Below are 20,509 nucleotides of genomic sequence, written 5' to 3'. Positions count from 1 at the left end.
CTCACCAAACAAAACTGAATTCCTTTAGCCCTCAATACTTGTGAAACCTAATGCAGGAAACTAGCCACAGCTCAGAAATTATACAGAGCCTTCACCCTCTGAAAGTACTCAGAAATGAAGCCAATCAACTTTACACAACACACCCCCATCAAATGCCCAAAAGAAAAAAACAAATTGAAGCCAAAAAAACCATCCAAACAGTCATTTCCAAAAGAAACAGAAACAGGAGTCCCTCAAATGAGAAGAAATCAGTGCAAGAATTCCAGACATTCATAAAGTCAGAGTGGTTCTATACCTCTAAAGGAGCACACTAGCTTCCCAGAAATGGATGCTAACCAGAGTGAAATGTCTGAAAAGACAGACACAGAATTCAGGATCTGGAAGAGAAGTTCAAAGATATTTAAGAGAAAATTGAAATCCAATCCAAGGAAGACAATAAAATGATTTAAGAGTTGAAAGATGACAAAGCCACTTTAAGAAGGAACCACACTGAACATCTGGGTTTAAAAAATTTACTACAGGAATTTCAAAATACAAATGCGAGCCTTAACAACAGAATAGACAAAGCTGAAGAAATAATTTAAGACTAGTCCTTTGAATCAGCCCAGTCAGATAAAAATAAAGAAAAAAACGATTTAAAGCATGAGCAAAGCCTTTGAGAAATATGAGATTTTGTAAAAAGACCAAACTTATACATCATTGGAATTCCTAAGATATAAGAAGAGAGAGTAAGCAACTTGGAAAACATATTGGAAGATATAACCCATGAAAATTTCCTTATTCTTGCTAGAAAGGTCATCATGCAAATGCAGGCAATTTAGAGAACCCCTCCAAGATACTATACAAGACAACCATTCCCAAGACACACGGCCACCAGACACTACAAGGTCTATGTGAAATAAAAAATATCTTAAAGCCAGCTAAAGATCACTTACAAAGGGAAGCTCATCAGGCTAACATCACACTTCTCAGCAGACACCTTATAAGCCAGAAGAATTTAGAGGCTATTTCCAGCATTCTTAAAGAAAAGAAATTCCAACCTAGAATTCCTATCCCACCAAACTAAGCTTTATAAGCAAAGTAAAAATAACATCCTTCCCAGACAAGCAATTGCTAAGGACATTTATTTTGACTAGACTGACCTTACAAGAGATATTTATGGGAGTTATTAAATTTTAAACAAATCTACTCTGACAAAAACACACTTAAGTACATAGCCCACATTCCTATAAACTACACAATCAAGACGACAAAGCAACCAGCTAACGACAGCACAACAGGATCAAAACCCCACATATCAATATTAACCTGAAATGTAAATGGTCTTAATGTACCACTTAAAAGGCAAAGAGCAGCAAGCTAAATAAAAAAATAATAAGACCCAACTGGCTGCTGTCTTCAAGAGATCTATATCACATGTAATAACTCCCATTAGCTCAAAGTAAAGAGATAAAGAAAGATCCATCATACGAATGGAAAACATAAAAGAACAGGGGTTACTATTCTTACATCAGATCAAACAGGCTTTAAATCAATGACAGTAAAAAAGAACAAAGAAGGGCATTACATAATGATAAAGGGTTCAATTCAACAAGAAGACTCAACTATCCTTAATATACATACATCCAACATTGGAACACTCAGATTCATAAAACAGGTACTTCTAGACCAACAAAAACACTCAGACAGCCATACAGTAATAGCGGGAAACTTCAACACCACACTGATAGCATTAGACAAATCAAGGCAGAGAATGGGCAAATAAATTCTAGACTTAAATTTGATACATGATCAATAACACCTAATATACATCTACAAAATACTTCACCCAACAACCACAGAATATACATTTTTCTCATCCGCACATGTATCATACTCTAAGTTTGAACAGGTTTGGCCGTAAAGTGAGCCTCAATAAATTAAAAAAAATCAAAATTATACCATTCATATTTTCAGACAGTAGTGGAATAAAAACAGAAATCAATACCAAGAAGGTCTCTCGAAACCACACAATTACATGGAAACTAAACATCTTGCTCCTGAATGGTTTTGAGGTAAAAAACAAAATTAAGGCAAAAATAAAAAAAAAAAAGCTAACATAATTAATAAAGACAGACCATATTAAAATCTCTGGGATGTAGCTAAAGCAGTGTTAAAAGGAAAGTTTTCAGTGCTAAAAACACCTACATCAAGAATTTAGAAAGATCTCAAATTAACACTCTAACACAGCACCAAGAGGATTTAGAAAAATAAGAACAAACTAACCCTAAAGCTAGAGGACAAAAATAAATAAATAAATCAGAGTCGACTGAAGGAAACTCAGACGCCAAAAGACATATGAAGGATCAAAGAACCCAAAACTTGGTACGATGAAAGGATAAAGAAGGTCAATAGACCACTAAGAAGATTAGCCAAGAAAAAGAGAGAAAATTCAAATAAGCAAAGTCAGAAGTGATAAAGGTGACATGACAACCAAACCCAGAGAAGTGCAAAAGATCCTCAAAGACTATTATGAACACTTCTATGCACACAAACTAGAAAAATCTAGTGGAAACTGATGAATTCCTAGAAAAAGAAAACTTCCCAAGATTGAGTCAGGAGAAATTGAAATCCTGAACAGACCAAAAACTAGTTCTAAAATTGACTCAGTAATAAAACTTCTACCAACTAAAAAAAAACCCTAGACAACATGAATTCACAGCTAAATTGTACCAGACATACAAAGAAGAGCTATTAGTAAACCTACTGAAACTATTCCAAAAAAAAAAAAAAACAATTGAGAAGGAGGGACTTCTCCCAAACTCCTTCTATGAAGTCAGCATCATTCTCCTACCAAAATCTGGTGAAGACACAAGAAAAGAAAACTACAGGACAATATGCCTGATGAACAGAGATGCAAAAATCCTCAAAAAATTACTAGCAAACTGAATTTAGCAGCAAATCAAAAATTTAATTCACCATGTAAGCTTCACTCTTGGAATGTCAGGTTGATTTAACATATGCAAATCAATAAATGTAATTTGCCACAAACAGAATTAAAAACAAAAATCATATAATCATCTCTCTCTATATACGAAAACCTTTGATAAATTCAATGTCCCTTCATGATAAAAACCTTAAACAAACTAGGCATCAAAGTAACATACCTCAAAATAATAAGAGCCATCTGTGACAAACCCACAGCCAGAATGATACTGAATGAGCAGAATCTGGAACTATTTCCCTTGAGAACTGGAACAAGACAAGGGTGCCCAATCTCATCGCTCCTATTCAACATAGTATGGGAAGTCCCAGACTAAGTAATCAGGCAAGAGAAATAAATGAAAGGCATTGAAAGAGGAAAAGAAGCAGTCAAACTATCTGTGTTCTCTGATGGTATGATTTTATACTTATAAAATACTAAAGACTCTGCCAAAAAGCTCCTGGAAATGATAAATGACTTCAGTGAAGTCAATGCAAAATCAATGTACAAATATCAGTAGCATTTCTATACAACAATAGTGTTCAAGCTGACTGCCAAATCAAAAATGCAATCTGATTTATAATACCTATACAAAAATAAAATATTGAGAAAAACATTTATCTAAGGAAGTGAAACAGGAGAATTATAAAACACTGCTGAAAGAAATCATAGATGACACAGACAAATGGAAAACACTCCATGCTCATGGAAAAGAAGAATTAATATCATTCAAATGGCCATACTGCCCAAAGCAATCTACAGATTCAATGTCACTTCTATCAAACTACTAATACCACTTTCCACAGAATGGGAAAACATATTCTAAAATTCATATGGGATCAAACAAAACCACAACTATTCAAAGCAATCCTGAGCTAAAAAACCAAAGTCAAATGCATCACATTTTATGACTTCAAACTGTGATACAAGTTTTAGTAAACAAAACATTATGGTATTGGTACAAAAACAGACACAGAAAATATTCCAGAAAATATGATACTGTTGTGGGAGAACGAGATGACCACAGCTGTTGTAACAATGTTGGAATAAGGCATACCTATACTTACCATGTTGAAGATGGAGGTCACAGAATGAGAAATACGGATTCTTATTTTAATAATATCATCAAGTTGGAGACCAGCCTGGCCAACATGGTGAAACCCCGTCTCTACTAAAAATACAAAAAATTAGCTGGGCGTGGTGGCAGGTGCCTTTAATCCCAGCTACTTGGGAGGCTGAGGCAGGAGAATCGCTTGAACCCAGGAAGCGGAGGTTGTAGTGAGCCGGGATAACACCATTGTCCTGCAGCCTGGGAAACAAGAGTGAAACTCCATCTCAAAACTCCATCTGAAAAATCATGATAATAATAAATAAAATGTAATTGAACTGCCAATTTAGCCATTATCTTCTCTCAAAACTCCTAGTAATATGACACAATATATTTTTTCTGAACTTTCAAATTGGATGAATTAGAATTTTCTGTTTTATGTAGATGAAATCAACAGATACTGTAATCTAGCAGGTGAATGTTTTAAAAGTTGACTAGAACAGATATAAATTTTTTGTATATACAGAGATGCCAATGCACTAGCTATTTTAACATCAGCAGATATTTAATTATTTAGTTTGCCAAATGGCTATTTTGATAGTATGGAAGACATGTTATTTTGTTTCTAAAAAACATAAAACAAATAAAAATAACTCAAGAAAATTGTATTTATTTTGAGGACACTTGATATACTGAATCCAATAAAGAGTTGACAAATCACTCCCAAGGAAATAATTATCACATACTGTTCTAGGTAATTAATTTAAGACCTTTGAAGAATGTCCTTCTTTAATCTCTATCATTCATATAGTTTGTCTTAATCACAATAATTAAAATTATTTTAAATTGCCATGTGAGAGAACTCAATTCACCCATATTGAGCCAGTTTTCTTTCTTTACTCCAATTATTGTGGTCAAAAATTCAATTAACCAGCCGGACGCGGTGGCTCACACCTGAAATCCCAGCACTTTGGGAGGCCGAGGCAGGAGGATCACGAGGTCAGGAGATTGAGACCATCCTGGCTAACATGGTGAAACTCCGTCTCTACTGAAAATACAAAAAATTAGCCAGGAGTGGTGGCAGGCACCTTTAGTCCCAGCTACTCAGGAGGCTGAAGCAGGAGAATGGCGTGAACTCGGGAGGCAGAGCTTGCAGTGAGCCAAGATCGCGCCACTGCACTCCAGCCTGGGCGACAGAGTGAGACTCTGTCTCAAGAAAAAAAAAAAAAATTCAATCTAACCTTACTTGAATTTCTTGATGTTCTATGATAGCAAAGATTTAACAATATTGTAGAAAAACTAAGATACCCATGGTTAAGTTATTAAAAGATTTCCTCATGGGATTTTTTTCCAGACAACAAACGTACTATAAAACACAGTAAAGATAAATACTTTCATAAAAGGAAGGCAGGAGGAAATGGAAAGAAAAATTGGCAAAGCATAATATTTAAAATACGCTTGTGAAAAGTTTTATAATTTTTAGCATAAAGCTTATTATTAGATTAAATAAAACACTGAATTTGTGAAAATATATTTAATAATCTAATAATGTAAGAAGCATAAAATCAACTTCTTCTAAAAATATGTTTTCTAAACTATTACCAGAGTGATCTTGATAAAGTCTTAGAAGTATAAATGCCTTTTGTGATTACAATATTTCAGTGCCTTCCTGCAGCTCTAAAAGTGTGAAAGATGAACTCATCTCCAGAGACAGAGGGATATTTTATGTTTTGGAATTTCCTGTCTTCTCTAGCTTCATCTGTCATTACCATGCCCTGTGTACTTCATACCATAGCCATTGTAAACATATTTGTCAAATGCAAAATAAACAATATATTTTAATAATGTTTTAATAAAAATATTCAGAAAGTTTTTCATTGACCTCATATTATAATTTTTCTGTGTTTCTTTCTCTCATTTGAACCCAGATATAGGCTCTAGAGGACTTTCATGGAATCCTCATTGCTAATCCTCACCAGTATTATAATGGTCATAATTGAAAAGGATTCTACATGATAAGCAAGGGTTCAGAAAGTGAATGCTGTCATCATTCTTTATACTCCCATACATGCTCCTATATACTAATGTAGGACTTTAGGAAATGCTACCCCAAAATATGCTGCTTTGGTATATTGATTACTTCAAGCTGATGCCATTTGAATAAGAGCAAATGCAGGGAGAGGATATCTCTGAACTCCCCTTCTCTACTTAGAGACAGATCCTCCAAAAGAAACTCAACTGTCATCAATCTCCTCCCCAAAAGTTACAACAACCAACCCAAATGTCCAACAATGATAGACTGGATTAAGAAAATGTGGCACATATACACCATGGAATACTATGCAGCCATAAAAAATGATGAGTTCATATCCTTTGTAGGGACATGGATGAAATTGGAAACCATCATTCTCAGTAAACTATCGCAAGAACAAAAAACCAAACACTGCATATTCTCACTCATAGGTGGGAATTGAACAATGAGATCACATGGACACAGGAAGGGGAATATCATACTCTGGGGACTGTGGTGGGGAGGGGGGAGGGGGGAGGGATAGCATTGGGAGATATACCTAATGCTAGATGACGAGTTAGTGGGTGCAGCGCACCAGCATGGCACATGTATACATATGTAACTAACCTGCACAATGTGCACATGTACCCTAAAACTTAAAGTATAATAAAAAAAAAAAAAAAAAAAAAAAAAAAAAAAAAGGAAGATTAACTCTTCAAATCACAGGAGAAGAGATTAGCACCCAAACTTTGAGAGAAACTATCATTTCTTCTTTTAAGGGTTTTTTCATCTTTCCTAAAAATAATTTCCCCTCCCCTAAATTCCCTACATGCTCCCTCCCCTTTCCACTATGAAGAGGGCATATGAACTCCTAAGTCTTACTTTTGTTGAGGTACTCATATAATAAATTTGGCAACCTTTACTCCTGTTGATCTGCCTGGTTTATTTCATTGACTGGGTTACTGAAGCCTCAGAGGTTAAAGGGAAAGCCTTCCCTCCTACATCATATATAACCATAATATGGAATTATTTTAAGAGAAATATGAAGTTGGTAAGGAACTGTGGTTAAAATAAAGTCAGTGACTCATGACTACATGTCTAATTTAAAGTTATTGAGTGATTACTCATAGAGATAAGACAATTATATTATGTTTATTATGATAATTTAATTTGCTCTTTGATGATTTATTAAGTGTAAATTAGTAGAAATTAACTTTGGTAACCTCATTCTTCCCCACTACTTTATTTGGAATATCAGTTATAACTAATCTATATTGTAATTTCCCTACCTTCAAAATAGCCTCCACAGTTACAAGTAGCTGAATCAATGCTAATTAGGAAAAAAAATACAGCTACTGATTATTTCAAATAGTTCATTATTCAGATAAAATGGGCTCCGGGTGATATAAGTAAGGAGATTTTCATAAACATTAAAACTGAGAAAGGTAACTGAGTGCCATTCTTCAGAAAATTAGAGTGTTGTTAACTACAAAAATTATTAGTGATGAAATAACATGGTTTTTGTCAAGTGTACAAAACTTTTTTGGGCTATGATAGTCTTATAATTTTAGAACTGGGTCCAACACTCGCATTACCTACTAGTGGTTTGCAGCCTAAGGGGAGTTTCCTTCAAAAGAGTGTTTGAAAAATAGAAAGAAGTTTTTGATTCTCACAATCACATATGGGTCCAGTTGGACTTGAGTGCTCAGGTGGCCATGTGTGCTAAGTGCCTGCAATATGCAGTAATGCACCTCACAACTAACAGTCATCGTGCTTCAAATGTCAACTGATAAATCACAAACTTAGAAACCAGGAAAAGAGTATTATAAATGCTACAGGCTTTGCGTTTGTATTTCCTTCTAATGCTTATGTTGAAATCTAATCATCAGTGTGATGGTAGTGGAAAGTGGGACTTTAAGTTGTGAGAGGAGGAGAGTACTCATGAATGGTTCTAGCCCCCTTATAAAAGAAGCCCCAGATAGCTGCTGTTCCTTTTTTTGTCATGTGAAGACACAGCTAGAAGGCACTGTCTATGAATCAGAAAGAAGGTCCTCACCACTCATCATATATGTCAGCACTTTGATTTTGGACATAGACTCCAGGACTGTGAAAAATAAAATTTTGTTGTTCATATGTTGCTCAATTCATGGAATTTTGTTAATACAGCACAAATGAACTAGGACAAGAAGAACAGTGGGAGAAACAGGATTGGAACTGTGTTCTGTTTCAGTGGAAAAAAAATTTCAGTATTTTTTTTCTTATGAATAATATGAATATAGTAAGATCTAAATAAGGATATTGTTACCTTCAGAGGGAAATTTTATATTCCCACTCCATTCTTCAGCTACACATGAAAAATTTAAATAGCTATAGGTACCAAAAGTTTCAAATTCCTCTACTCTGGCTTTTGTCTCCTGACTTTGGCCTTCACTGGATACTCTGCCTTCAAGGGACCCTTTGACCTGCAGCCCTTTCTGCTATAACTGTTGTTTTGTGCTGGAGCCCTGCCAGGTTGATGGTAAAATACGGGGGTTGTGGCTTGGAGCTGTGACATTCACAAGTGTTTCTCCAGTGCTATTGTTTGTTTGTTTGTTTTTCCTCATCCCCACCCTCACTCCCTTCCCTGGCTGCGAGACTTCCAATCTATTTTTGAAGCCTTGATACCTGTTGAAAATGATTTTTTCCTCCTTAGGTAAAACAGCAAGACTGAAAGCAGCTGGAGGCAGAGAAATTTCCTTTCTCAGAAGGATAGACACTATCCGTGACTTAGCCCTAGAAAGCAGTCCATTTACATAGTGAAGACTCTGGATCTGTCTAAAGGATGACTCTTCTCCTCCTCCTTGTCAGATCCGGGAAAGGATCTTTCTCAGATTCTTACTGGTATGGCTCCTGCAGGTAAAGCCCACAAAAGTGTAGGGGCTGCAATAAGACTGCATCACCAAGAAACTTTTTTATTCTTATGCTTGTCTGTATTCAACATTTTAACAACATTATCATTTATATGGTCCTACTAGTTTATGGCTCCAGTGACTTCTCCTCTGGATAATAGATCTCAGTTTCTGTGTATCTTTTGATGTGCCTGTCTCTCCCGATTTTAGAGTAGTTGAACGTCCTATAACATCTGTTTTCTCAACAGATGCAAGAAAAGTTATTTTAAGTTTTATTCTTGAATGACCAAGAGTGACAACTTCTAAGCTCTTTGCTTGTTGGATTTTGTCAAAGCTAGAAAGAAAAAGCTGTTTGTTTTCTGACTGCTTATAATTTTTTTCCTCTCGCCAGAGAGAATTAACAAGTACAATTCTGACATTCCTCAGTTGCTTAGGAAAAATGTGTCACATTTTAAAAAGAAGTACAGTAGGCCAGGTGTGGTGATGCATGTCTGTAATCCCAGCACTTTGGGAGGCTGAGGTGGGTGGATTACCTGAGATCAGGAGTTCAAGAGCAGCCTGGCCAACATGGTGAAATCCCGTCTCTACTACAAATGCAAAAACTAGCCAGGCATGGTGATGCACGCCTGTAATCCCAGCTACTTGGGAGGCTGAGGCAGGAGATCACTTGAACCCAGGATGCCAGAAGGCGGAGGTTGCAGTGAGCTGAGATCTTGTCACTGCACTCCAGTCTGGGCGATAAAGCAAGGCCTTGTCTCAAAAAAAAAAAAAAAAAAAAAAAAAGAAGCAGCAGCACAGTGTGGGCATATGAAATGTAAGCTAGCTAGCTCAACAGCTTGGGAAAATCATCATAAAAGAACTGGCAAGCAAGGAATTGGTAACAACATAATATTAAAAATATAATGCAAAACACAATCCAAAATGGGCATATGGAACAGGCAAAATATCAACTTATGTGGGAAAAGATAAACCTCAGATGTCACTACAGCTATGAGACTGAGGGTGGAATTCAATAACAACAATTTTCAAGCATCCATTATAAAAGTGTTCCAACAAATTGCATAAATACTCTTGAAATAAATTGAAAGGTTGAAGTCTAGTAAGTAAATACACACTGCAACAAACAAAATGGAAATTTAATACTTTTAAAATATAATAACTTTTTAAAAAAAATAAAACCTTGAATATATCAACAGCAGCATAGCAATGATGGACAAAAGACTCACTAATCTTTTAGTGAGAAGACAGAGCAATAGAAAAAATTCAATTGAATAACAGATATAAAAAGGTAAAATAAAACAAATAAATAGTCTCAGAGACCTGGAGGAAAACAACATAAGGCCTAATATCTGTGTTGTTGGCGGTCCAGAGACACAAGCAAAAGAATGTGGTATAGGAAAAAATATGTGAAAAAATAATGCCTGAAAACTTCTCAAATATGATAAAATATATAAACTTGCAGATTAATGAAGCTCAGAAAGGCCCAAACAGAATAAAACCCCAAAAACACCTTCCTGAAATATCATAATTGTGATGGCTAATATTGAGTGTCAATTTGATTGGCTTGAAGGATGCAAAGTATTTTTCCTGGGTGTATCTGTGAGGGTGTTGCCAAGGGGATTAACATTTGAGTCAGTGGACTGGGAGAGGCAGACCACCCTCAGTCTGGGTAGGTACCATCTAACTAGCTGCTAGAACAACTAGAATAAACCAGGCAGGAGAAGATGGAATGACCGACTTACTGAGTCTTCTGGCCTTCATCTTTCTCCTGGGCTGAATGCTTCCTGCGCTCGAACAACAGACTGTAGCTTTTGGACTCTTGGACTTACACCAGTGGATTTCTAGAGGTTCATAGGCCTTTTCCACAGAGTGAAGGCTGCACTTTCAGCTTCCCTACCTTTTAGGTTTTGGGACTGAGACTAATGCACCACTGACTTCCTTGCTCCTCAACTTGCAGACGGCCAATCATCGGACTTTGCTTTGTGATCGTGTGAGTCATTTCTCCTTAATAAACTCCCTTTCATATATGCATATATCCTATTAGATCTGTCCCTCTAGAGAACCCTGACTAATAAAATAATTAAACTTTTAAAAACCAAAGATAAAATAAAAAAACTAAAGCTAAAAAAGGGAAATAGAAAATTCTCAAAGCAAAGAAACATCACACATTATTTATAGGAGGACAATGGTTTGCATGAATATAAATTTCTCATCAAAAACTATGGAAGCCAAATGGAAGTGGGAATCATTTATAGAGTCGAAAGAAGGTAAACCCAGAATTCTAGATCCAATGAAAATATACTTTATGAAGGGAAGTTAAATATATTCTCAGATGAATGAAAACTAATAGAAGTTAATGTCAGTATAACTGCTCTATAAGAATTGAAAAAAAAAAAGGTTTTCAGATGGAAGAAAATGATATGAAAAGGAAACTTGGAATATCAAGAATTAAGAACAACAACAGAAATATTAAGTGTCGAGTTAAAATTTTCAGTACATAGATAAATATACATATCATGTATATATAGAATATAAAAATGTGTATGTATATGTAGTGTATATATATAGTATATATATAGTGTATATGTATATATACATACACACATATACACACACACACACACACAAACAATATATAAATGAACTAAACACAAAGGAGGGAAAGTAATGGGACATTTTTAATTTCAAGGTTACTACATTCTGTTTGATGTAGTAAAATACAGATTGCACGCAAAATGTGAAGTATGTATAACAATTAGAGCAAACTCTAAAATATCTGACTAAAATTTAGCCTGAAAAGGAAAAGCAGGAGAACCATATGTGTGTGTGTGTCTGTATAAATATATTTATATTTACAATATTATATTTAATTGGTGAGCTTAGGTCATTACATTTTAATAGACTTTGTTGTTTGATTTATCATTTTCTGGTTGTGTCCTCTTTTTATTAACTAATTAAATGTAATTAGTTATATTCACTATCAATAATTTAATTACTAATTAATAATTAATCAATAATTTATTTTTAATTTATAATTAAATTTTAATTATTGTTTATTAAATTTTAACTATTTTAATTATTAATTTAATATTAATTATTAATAAACATATAGGTAGCTAATAAGAGAGCTTCAAAATACAGGATGGAAAAACTCACAGAATTGAAAGGACAAATCTACTGATCTATAATTACAGATGTAGGCTACAACTTTTCTCAATAATATATAGAATAGTAAACAGAAAATCTGCAAAGTATAGAATAATTTAATGGCATCATCAGTCCAGAATTACAATTAACATGTGTTGAACACTTCACCAAATAAAAAAATGCACTTTCTCTGTATTCTAAACTTAAACATTTGAAAGAATGAAAAAAAAACAAAAACCCCGAGATATTCTCTGACCGTAAAGGAATTAACAGAAAGGTAATACAAATACATGCGATCATTTTGAAGTAAAACAACCTACTTCTAAATAATTCATAGGTCACTAAAATAATTAGAAAATACTTTGAACTGGCCAAAGATAGAACTATAACATATCAACATTTATGATTAATGTTTAAAGTAGAAGTTGTATTATTAAATGCTTATATTAGAAAAGAAGAAAAGTCTGACGTCAATAATCTAAGCTTCCACCTTACAAAACTAGTAAAGAAAAGCAAAATAAACCCAAGTTTGCAAAATGAAGAGAGTAATCAAAATGGAAGCAGAAATAAGATAAACTGAAAACAGAGAAACACTTTGAAAAAAAATCAATAAAATAGATGAACCTCTGACAAATGAATAGAAGGAAAATGAGAGGCCGGATGCGGTGGCTCACTGCTGTAACCCCAGCACTTTGGGAGGCTGAAGCGAGCGAATCACGAGGTCAGGGGATGGAGACCATTCTGCCTAACATGGCGAAACCCCGTCTCTACTACAAAAATACACAAAATTATCAGGGTGTGGTGGCACACGCCTGTAGTCCCAGCTACTCCGGAGGCTGAGGCAGGAGAACTGCTTGAACCTGGGAGGCAGAGGTTGCAGTGAGCCAAGATTGTGCCACTGCACTCCAGCCTGGGTGACAGAGCAAGACTCCCTCTCAGAAAAAAGAAAATGAGAAGACACAAGTTAACAATATGAAAAATGAAGGATGTGATACTACTACAACCCTACAGACACTAAGAGTCTACAGTTAATACAATTAATAACAGAAATTAATTAATTATTTTTAGAAATCTATAAATTACCACAAGTCACTCAAGATAACATGGATAACCAGAATTATCCTATATCTAGTAATGCAATTAAATTTGTAATTTTAAATCTTCTCAAGAAATCCTAGCCAACTATTTTCCAAAATGGCTATATTACTTAGTCTCAGTGCTAGGGATTCAATGTATAATAATCTTCCTCCCCTAGTCTTTTTTAAAGTGTATTTGTTTGCATTTGTTTTTTGCTTTTTGTTGTTGTCTTTTTCATTCTTCCCTCCACCTTTCTGCAATGATTTCCCACCAGTCCCCTAGGGGTAGTAGTACTTGCCATTCTTTCCCCACACATCAAGGCTTTCATATTGTAGTAAAGGCAAGAAAGAAATGTTCTGAGAAACACTGTTTTGCCCCTTCCCAATAGCTGCTTTTTAATACTGTTCTGCTATCCCATATTCAGTCTTAATCAGTGTGTCATATTTTCTAACTCAACTCTTATTTGACCTCTCCCTTTTTAAGTATCATCTCTCTGGACTTTGAGCCAGTTGGTTGCTCTGTAAACTCAGGTTTCTGAAGGGTTAAATAAATTGTGAATTTGAACGTTGTCCATTTTTTCCTTTCTGTCAACATGAGGATGACTCTGTCTCCAGTACTATTCTAGGGTAAAAGTCTGAGGCTGAAACTCTTTCTTTTACTAATATATTTTACAGATCTTTCTCTACTTATAAATAAAAATCTTTCTTTCTGTAGTGTTTAATAATACAGATTTATACTATGTAATGTAACCATTTTGTGAGTGATGGACGGTAATTTTTCTCAATTTTTAAATCAAGTATTGCTTCTACAGATGTCTTTTGAAACATCTCTGCATAGTTATCTCAATAGAATAAATACATAGAACTTAGGGTGTATCTTGTATCAACAGCCCAACTTATTGTCCCAAAATACAAGTCTAATAATGTATCTCCTTCAATACAGTCTTACAATTATCTTCCTTAAAATTAAATTAAAATGCTTTTACTTATTTATATATCTATATCCAACCTAACTTTCTGCATTATCTTCTACTTCATCTGCAATATTATTCTATCAGTAATATGAAAAAAACTCAATGGTTCTTTTTTAGAACAAGAAGTCTTCACACTTATGCTATAATATGATTTTAATCCCACAGAGATTTTCTCATAGAAAATTGATTCTGCATTTATGCTTATTGTTGTTATTGTGAATAGAAATAAGTAACAACTAGATGAAAATTTAATACAGTATGACACTGATATTGAAGGCATGTTCATTAGGCTGTTCAAATACATTTATGTAATGATTATCTGTTTACCGATAGAGTCAGGAAAAGTTTATTTTCTTTCTTTTTATGAATGTATTTACTTCTTTATTAGATGATGAGAGAACTTTAATCTCTTTTCCATTTCTGTCTTAGACAAATTTTGTGTTCCAAGTTACAATGCCAACTTAGATTCTGGTGGTGCCTCTCTATAAAATTATTGACCAACTACAATATTAAGACACTATGTTAATTATAGCACATATAAGAGACTGTAGCTCAAATCTTTTGTTCTTGCAGTACTTATTTACAGCTACCTTGCGGGAAAATGACCCAAAAATCTGAAGCAGTGGAATACAATATAATGCATAAGAAGAGTTCAGGAAAATGAATTACTATGACCTGGAAGAGTTTTTAAAAATGTCAGCAGTTTTTATATTTCATAATACATAAATTAGGAAGAGAAGATGAGATTAGGAATAAGAAACAGAATATCAGCATCTCCAAGACATGTTTGAAGGACAGTGAGATGACTTTTTATTCTTATAAGTAAAAATTTTAAAAATAAAATATAATTTGGCTTTGGTTATAATTAATAAAAATTGCTTGTTATAAGACTTCAAGGACCAGGATCTTATAAAACCAAATACTGTTAATTATCAAAGAACTAGGCTATAAAATATCAATAAGATAACATAGGGGAAGTTAGAGAACATACACCCTCTAGAGATTATGAAAGAACCAGGAAATAAGGGCTAATTATAAATAAGATACTTTAAATATATACTACTTTAATTCTTATTATCTTCAATAAGGCAAGGCAATAAGTATAGATTTTCTACTTCTCTCTTTTTTTTTTTTTTTCAGACAAATTATCACTCTTGTCGTCCAGCCTGGAGAGTGCAATGGCATGATCTCAAGAGTCTCACTGCAAATTCCGCCTCCCGGGTTCAAGCAATTCTCCTGCCTCAGCCTCCCGAGTAGCTGGGATTAAAGGCACATGCCACCACGCCCAGCTAATTTTGGTATTTTCAGTAGAGACGGGCTTTGCCATGTTGGCCAGGCTGGTCTCGAACTCCTGACCTCAGGAGATCCGCCTGCCTCAGACTCCCAAAGTGCTGGGATTACAGGAGTGAGCCACTGTGCTCAGCCGAGATTTTCTGCTTCTTCAATGCAAGTTATTAAGTGGAATAAGTTTTCAAATATTAAACAAAAATACTTTTGCAATTTCAGAGGAAACTAAACTCATCTAGAAGCTTATCAAATATATTTTTCTTTTAATTTATAGAACACATATGATGCAGAAAAGGTAATTTGTGCATCAGAATGGTGAATGTGTTAAATCAAACTCTTGCATAATCAAGTATGTTGACTCTTACGTCAACATAAGAAAACTCAGATTCTTTAAGTCCCCTTGCAGACCACATTTTAAAGCGTGCTTTACTGATTAAAACACAAAGGCAACACAATACTTTGATGGATTGATTGCTTTCAAATATGAAGAATTAAGACAAAATGTATCAGCGTTAGTTAGATGACTAGTGGTAAACCTGGGAACCCCAGGATAAGATATTTTGGCATCCTCACATATGCAGAAATATTCAACAGAAGTATGACATTGAAAACTAAAGATATTCGTATCATTTGTACCTTTGCAGGAAAAGCTGAGAGGTTCATTCTTTTTAGATATGAGCTACCAATGGTCTCAATTCCTTAAATAGCATAAGAAAAAATAAAGGAAAATTGCCATAAATATGTCGCAAGTGAGTACAAACTAGTTAATATAAGATTTCATTTCCCATGACAATTCAAGGTATCTAAAACTACACCCTTTCTGTGCAACAGTTACCTGGACATGAGTAGTAGCTGCCTCCTTTATAATGGCAAAAATAAATGTTTAGCTATACTCCTCCCCACATTGTGTATTGCGCACCAGGCTTGTTTCATTCGGTTATTTTATTTTATTTCAATTATGCTACTTTCTAGTCCATTTTGGTATGTGTCTTTGTTGCCCTTGGTTTAAATCATCCTTGTGAGTGTTTTAAAATATCACCTTGGTGTCAGTCAGAGTGACATGATCTATAGCATATGTCAAAATGAGACTTGCATAATAAAATACTCTAAAGAAAATGGTCTGTGGGACACAAATGTAGATTTTCTTGAATATAAATGTATCAACTGTTTTCTAACCTGGATTTTACACGATAGGTTTAAATGCCTGACATTTCTGAAAAGGCTCCTTTGGAATAGGTGCTAGGTTAGATGCAGATACATAGATATAAAACAGACTTCCCAGTGCTGATAGTATGTGGGGCTATAGAAGAAACGACCTCATGCAAATGCAATAGAAGGGTGCAATAGCACTGTGTTATCGGTACTCGGGGGAAAGCAGCTTATTATGCTAAAGTGACTGTGTGGTTTGGGGCAGGGTTCAGGTGAGAATGTTCAGAAAGGCATCTCAGAAAGAGTAACACAGGGACTATCTGGAAGAACTATAATTTTAAAAAGACAAGAAAGCAAAGGGCAATTTGGACAGAAAGAACACTAGTGTCCCCTGATACACTGGTGATAAACACTCAACAAAAAAAGGTGATGTTGGTATTTGCACATGACACAAATGAAGATTGTTGAAAAATAAAATAACAAATTTATAAACTATTCTATTTGCTAAATAACAGCAGCAGTTCTCATAATAATGGTTCTTTTCTCTGAACATCATGATTCTTATTGGTTTCTTGATTATTTTTAAAATTCTCCAAATGCACTTAAATAGTCATTAAAAAAGAATCATTAGTAAACTATCACTAAATGTAAACCAAATGTCTTATTGTACTATTTTCTAAACTTCATGAGAACAATATTTTTCTGCCTCTCTTCAGAAATTGCACACCTTTAACATTGTTGCATATACAGCATTTATAATTTTTAATAAGATTATTGTTTAAAATAAAAGACATGGTAAGGGAGAAAATGACATTTACAACTTATTTCAAAATCTATTTTACCTTCATCTCTTACTTGTATTTTATTATTAATATAAGTTTGTTTGCAAAGCAATACATTTTAAAACATCCCTCCTTTACACTTCTTTCTTTATTAAAGTAAGTAACATAGAGGAAAAAAAATCAAACTGAAAGCCTCAGTTTTTTTTTCTTTTTTCTTTTTTTTGAATTGCAATGTCTTTCTTTTAATTATGTTGAAATTCATTAAAGTGATTGTACTAGAGGATTTGGAAGAGTTGATGTCAGGCTTTAATTTATCAGGGTAAATTTTGTAAAAATCTATTGCTGTGCTTTGTCTAAGAACTGACATTTTATGTATGATTAAAAGCTAACGTGATTTAGTTTGGAAAGAGAATTATGGAACATATTGTGTGAAAACAGATTCATGCCATAAAATGTTTTAAATAAAAAAAAAAAGTTGGTGTAATGCTTCTTTCTCTTAATGTGTTGATTTCTAATTCCCTCTCTCTACCCCTCCCGTCCTCTCTTAAGATGTTAATGCTTAAATTAGATAAATTCAATTATGCCTCAATTTGTCTTTTGCCTTCGAAAAACTAATTATAAGTTATTGAGTTAAAAACCATTAGTGGTTTCAAAATATATTAGAACTGTGGAATTTAAGACACTGCTGGATACGTAAACTTTCTGACTTCTAATCTGCCCATGCACATGTTGTTCATTGAAGCAAATATATCCATTATAAGAATGGCATATACATATCTAAATATTTTAATGATTAGCTGAGGTGAGTCTAGGAATGGAAGTGGAATGAAAAGTTTAGGCAGAGGCAGCATTGGGTACATAAACTTTCTGACTTCTGATCTTCCCATGCATATGTTATTCACTGAAGCAAATATATCCATTATAAGAATGACAAATACATACCTAATACATTAAGAATTAGCTGAGGTGAGTCTAGGAATGGAAATAGTATCAAAAGTTTAGAGAGAGGCAACATTGGAATAGTGAATTCTATTTATTTATTTATGCCATTTGTTGAGTTCTTAGTGTGTGTGAAGCACAGTTGCAGATTCTAGGAACAGAACAACAGGCATAATTTTTGAACTCACAGAGCATATGATCCAATGGAAGAGACTTAACAAAAATTATATTTTAGGGTGCTGGCCACTCCTCATTTTTATGATTGAAGTATGGAAGCTTTGTTTTCTTCCCCAGTGGGTAGGTTCATTGAAATTTCCATGGCAGGAACAGACCTGAAAACATTAGGTAAGCATGGAGGTGTTTTAAATGTCAGGCATGCATGACACACATTAAAATGATACTAAATCTCTCCTAGTCCAAGGGAGCCCAAACCCCCAAAACACTAAAGTCTTGCTCTGGTGTTTTGTTTGCTATAGTTTAAAAAAATTGTCTTCTCATACATTTATTAAAATATCATACTGATCAATTTTGATAAACTATAAAGTAAATGTGTCATGAACAATTATACTATATAATGAGTGGGAATTCTGAGTTTTGGGCAATAGAGAAGGTTATTGAGGAAATCATATTTAAAACTTGCAGGAAGAGGAGGCGTTGTTTAGTAATAAATGGGCAGGAAGGCATGCTAGGAAGAAGTTAGCCTTTGAGAAAATCCAGAGTAAAATGGAGAACTGTGCTTTGGAGGAACTGATAGAAGACCATACTGATGGAAGGAGAAAGATAGGCAGGAGATAGATAACAGGCCAGGTAGTATGTGTGTATATGTATATACACTGATATGGGTTGGCTCTCTGTCCCCATCCAAATCTCTGTTGAATTGTAATCTCCTGTGTTGGGGGAGGGACTTGGTGAGAGATGATTGAATCATGGGTGTGGTTTCCCTTTTCTTGTTCTTGCGCTAGTGAGTGAGTTCTCATAAGATCTGATGGTTTAAAAGTGTGGCACTTCCCTCTTCGCTTGCTCTCTCTCCTGCTCATGATGATAAGACATACTTGCTTCTCTTTTGCCTTCCATCATGATTGTAAGTTTCCTGAAGCCCTTGCAGCCACGTGAAACTGTGAGTCAATTAAATCTCTTTTCATTATAAAATGCCCGGTCTCGAGTAGTTTTTTGTAGCAGTATGAAAACGGGCTAATACATACACATATATGCACAAACGTGAACATGTGTATGCATGTATATTTAAAAATAGCAAAAGGAAGCAGCAGCTCAAAGATTTTAAATAGTGTCATGAGATGATCTCACTGGCATTGTGAGTAGATCTCCTGCTGGCTGTGTGAGAAATGGATTACGAGGGCTTAGAGTAGACGTGAGGAAAAAGGGAAAGGAAGCCATTGCTGTAGATGCTAGTCCCTTAGCCTGAGGAGAGTTAGATGGATGTGAAATACATTTAGAAAGTAAAAATGAAAAATTTTGATGATGATTGCATATAAGAGAGAGAGGCCATAAAGATTTTGTTTATAAATCTAACAAAGAAAAAACATCTGTAATATGTCTAGGTCAAACAAAGTATGTTTTGCTTATCATAAGGCATATTATCACTTTGGAAAAAATGTTAAATCAAAGAAAACTCAAAATCAAAATTAGGATATGGTTATCTGTCTGGTTAATGTACCATATTAGGAAATGACCTGGGTGTATTGGCTAGTTGTGAAGTTGAATACATTACTAAAAAAACCTGCACAAAAATTCCAATGGACACACAGGTATGGATATGCTTTTTTTAAGATTCTCTATGAGCAATTTTAAAAATTCCCTATTTACTGACGTGGGTTTTCAACACAAACAAAACAAACCAACAATATAGAAAGCAGTAACAATTTTTTATTGCATCTCTAACAAAGTTAGCATAATAGAATTTCACAGTATCTTCTGGTCTAGTCAGCTTCCTTTAAGCATGTGCCGTGTTATTATACCTATGGCTTATTCATTTTTGCATCCCTAGTGCCCAACAGCCTCCTGGACACATCAGTATGAAATGTTAACTAGCATACACGTGGGGAATATCAAGTAGCTTAATCAAGGTCATAAGGCTAATTAGAAAGATTTTGTTTTAAAAAAGAAAAATAGATGTTTTGCCTCCTTTGTCTTAGTGTAATATTCTTTCCGATGGGCTTAACCCATGAATCAACGTGCTCTTCCCCTCCTCATTTAGCCAACATCTACTGCTATGGACAGATACCCGG

Source organism: Pan troglodytes, chromosome 2 (genome assembly GCF_028858775.2).
Source record: "Pan troglodytes isolate AG18354 chromosome 2, NHGRI_mPanTro3-v2.0_pri, whole genome shotgun sequence".
Classification (NCBI taxonomy): domain Eukaryota; kingdom Metazoa; phylum Chordata; class Mammalia; order Primates; family Hominidae; genus Pan; species Pan troglodytes.
The sequence above is the reverse complement of the archived record's forward strand: the minus strand, read 5'-3'. Positions refer to the sequence as shown.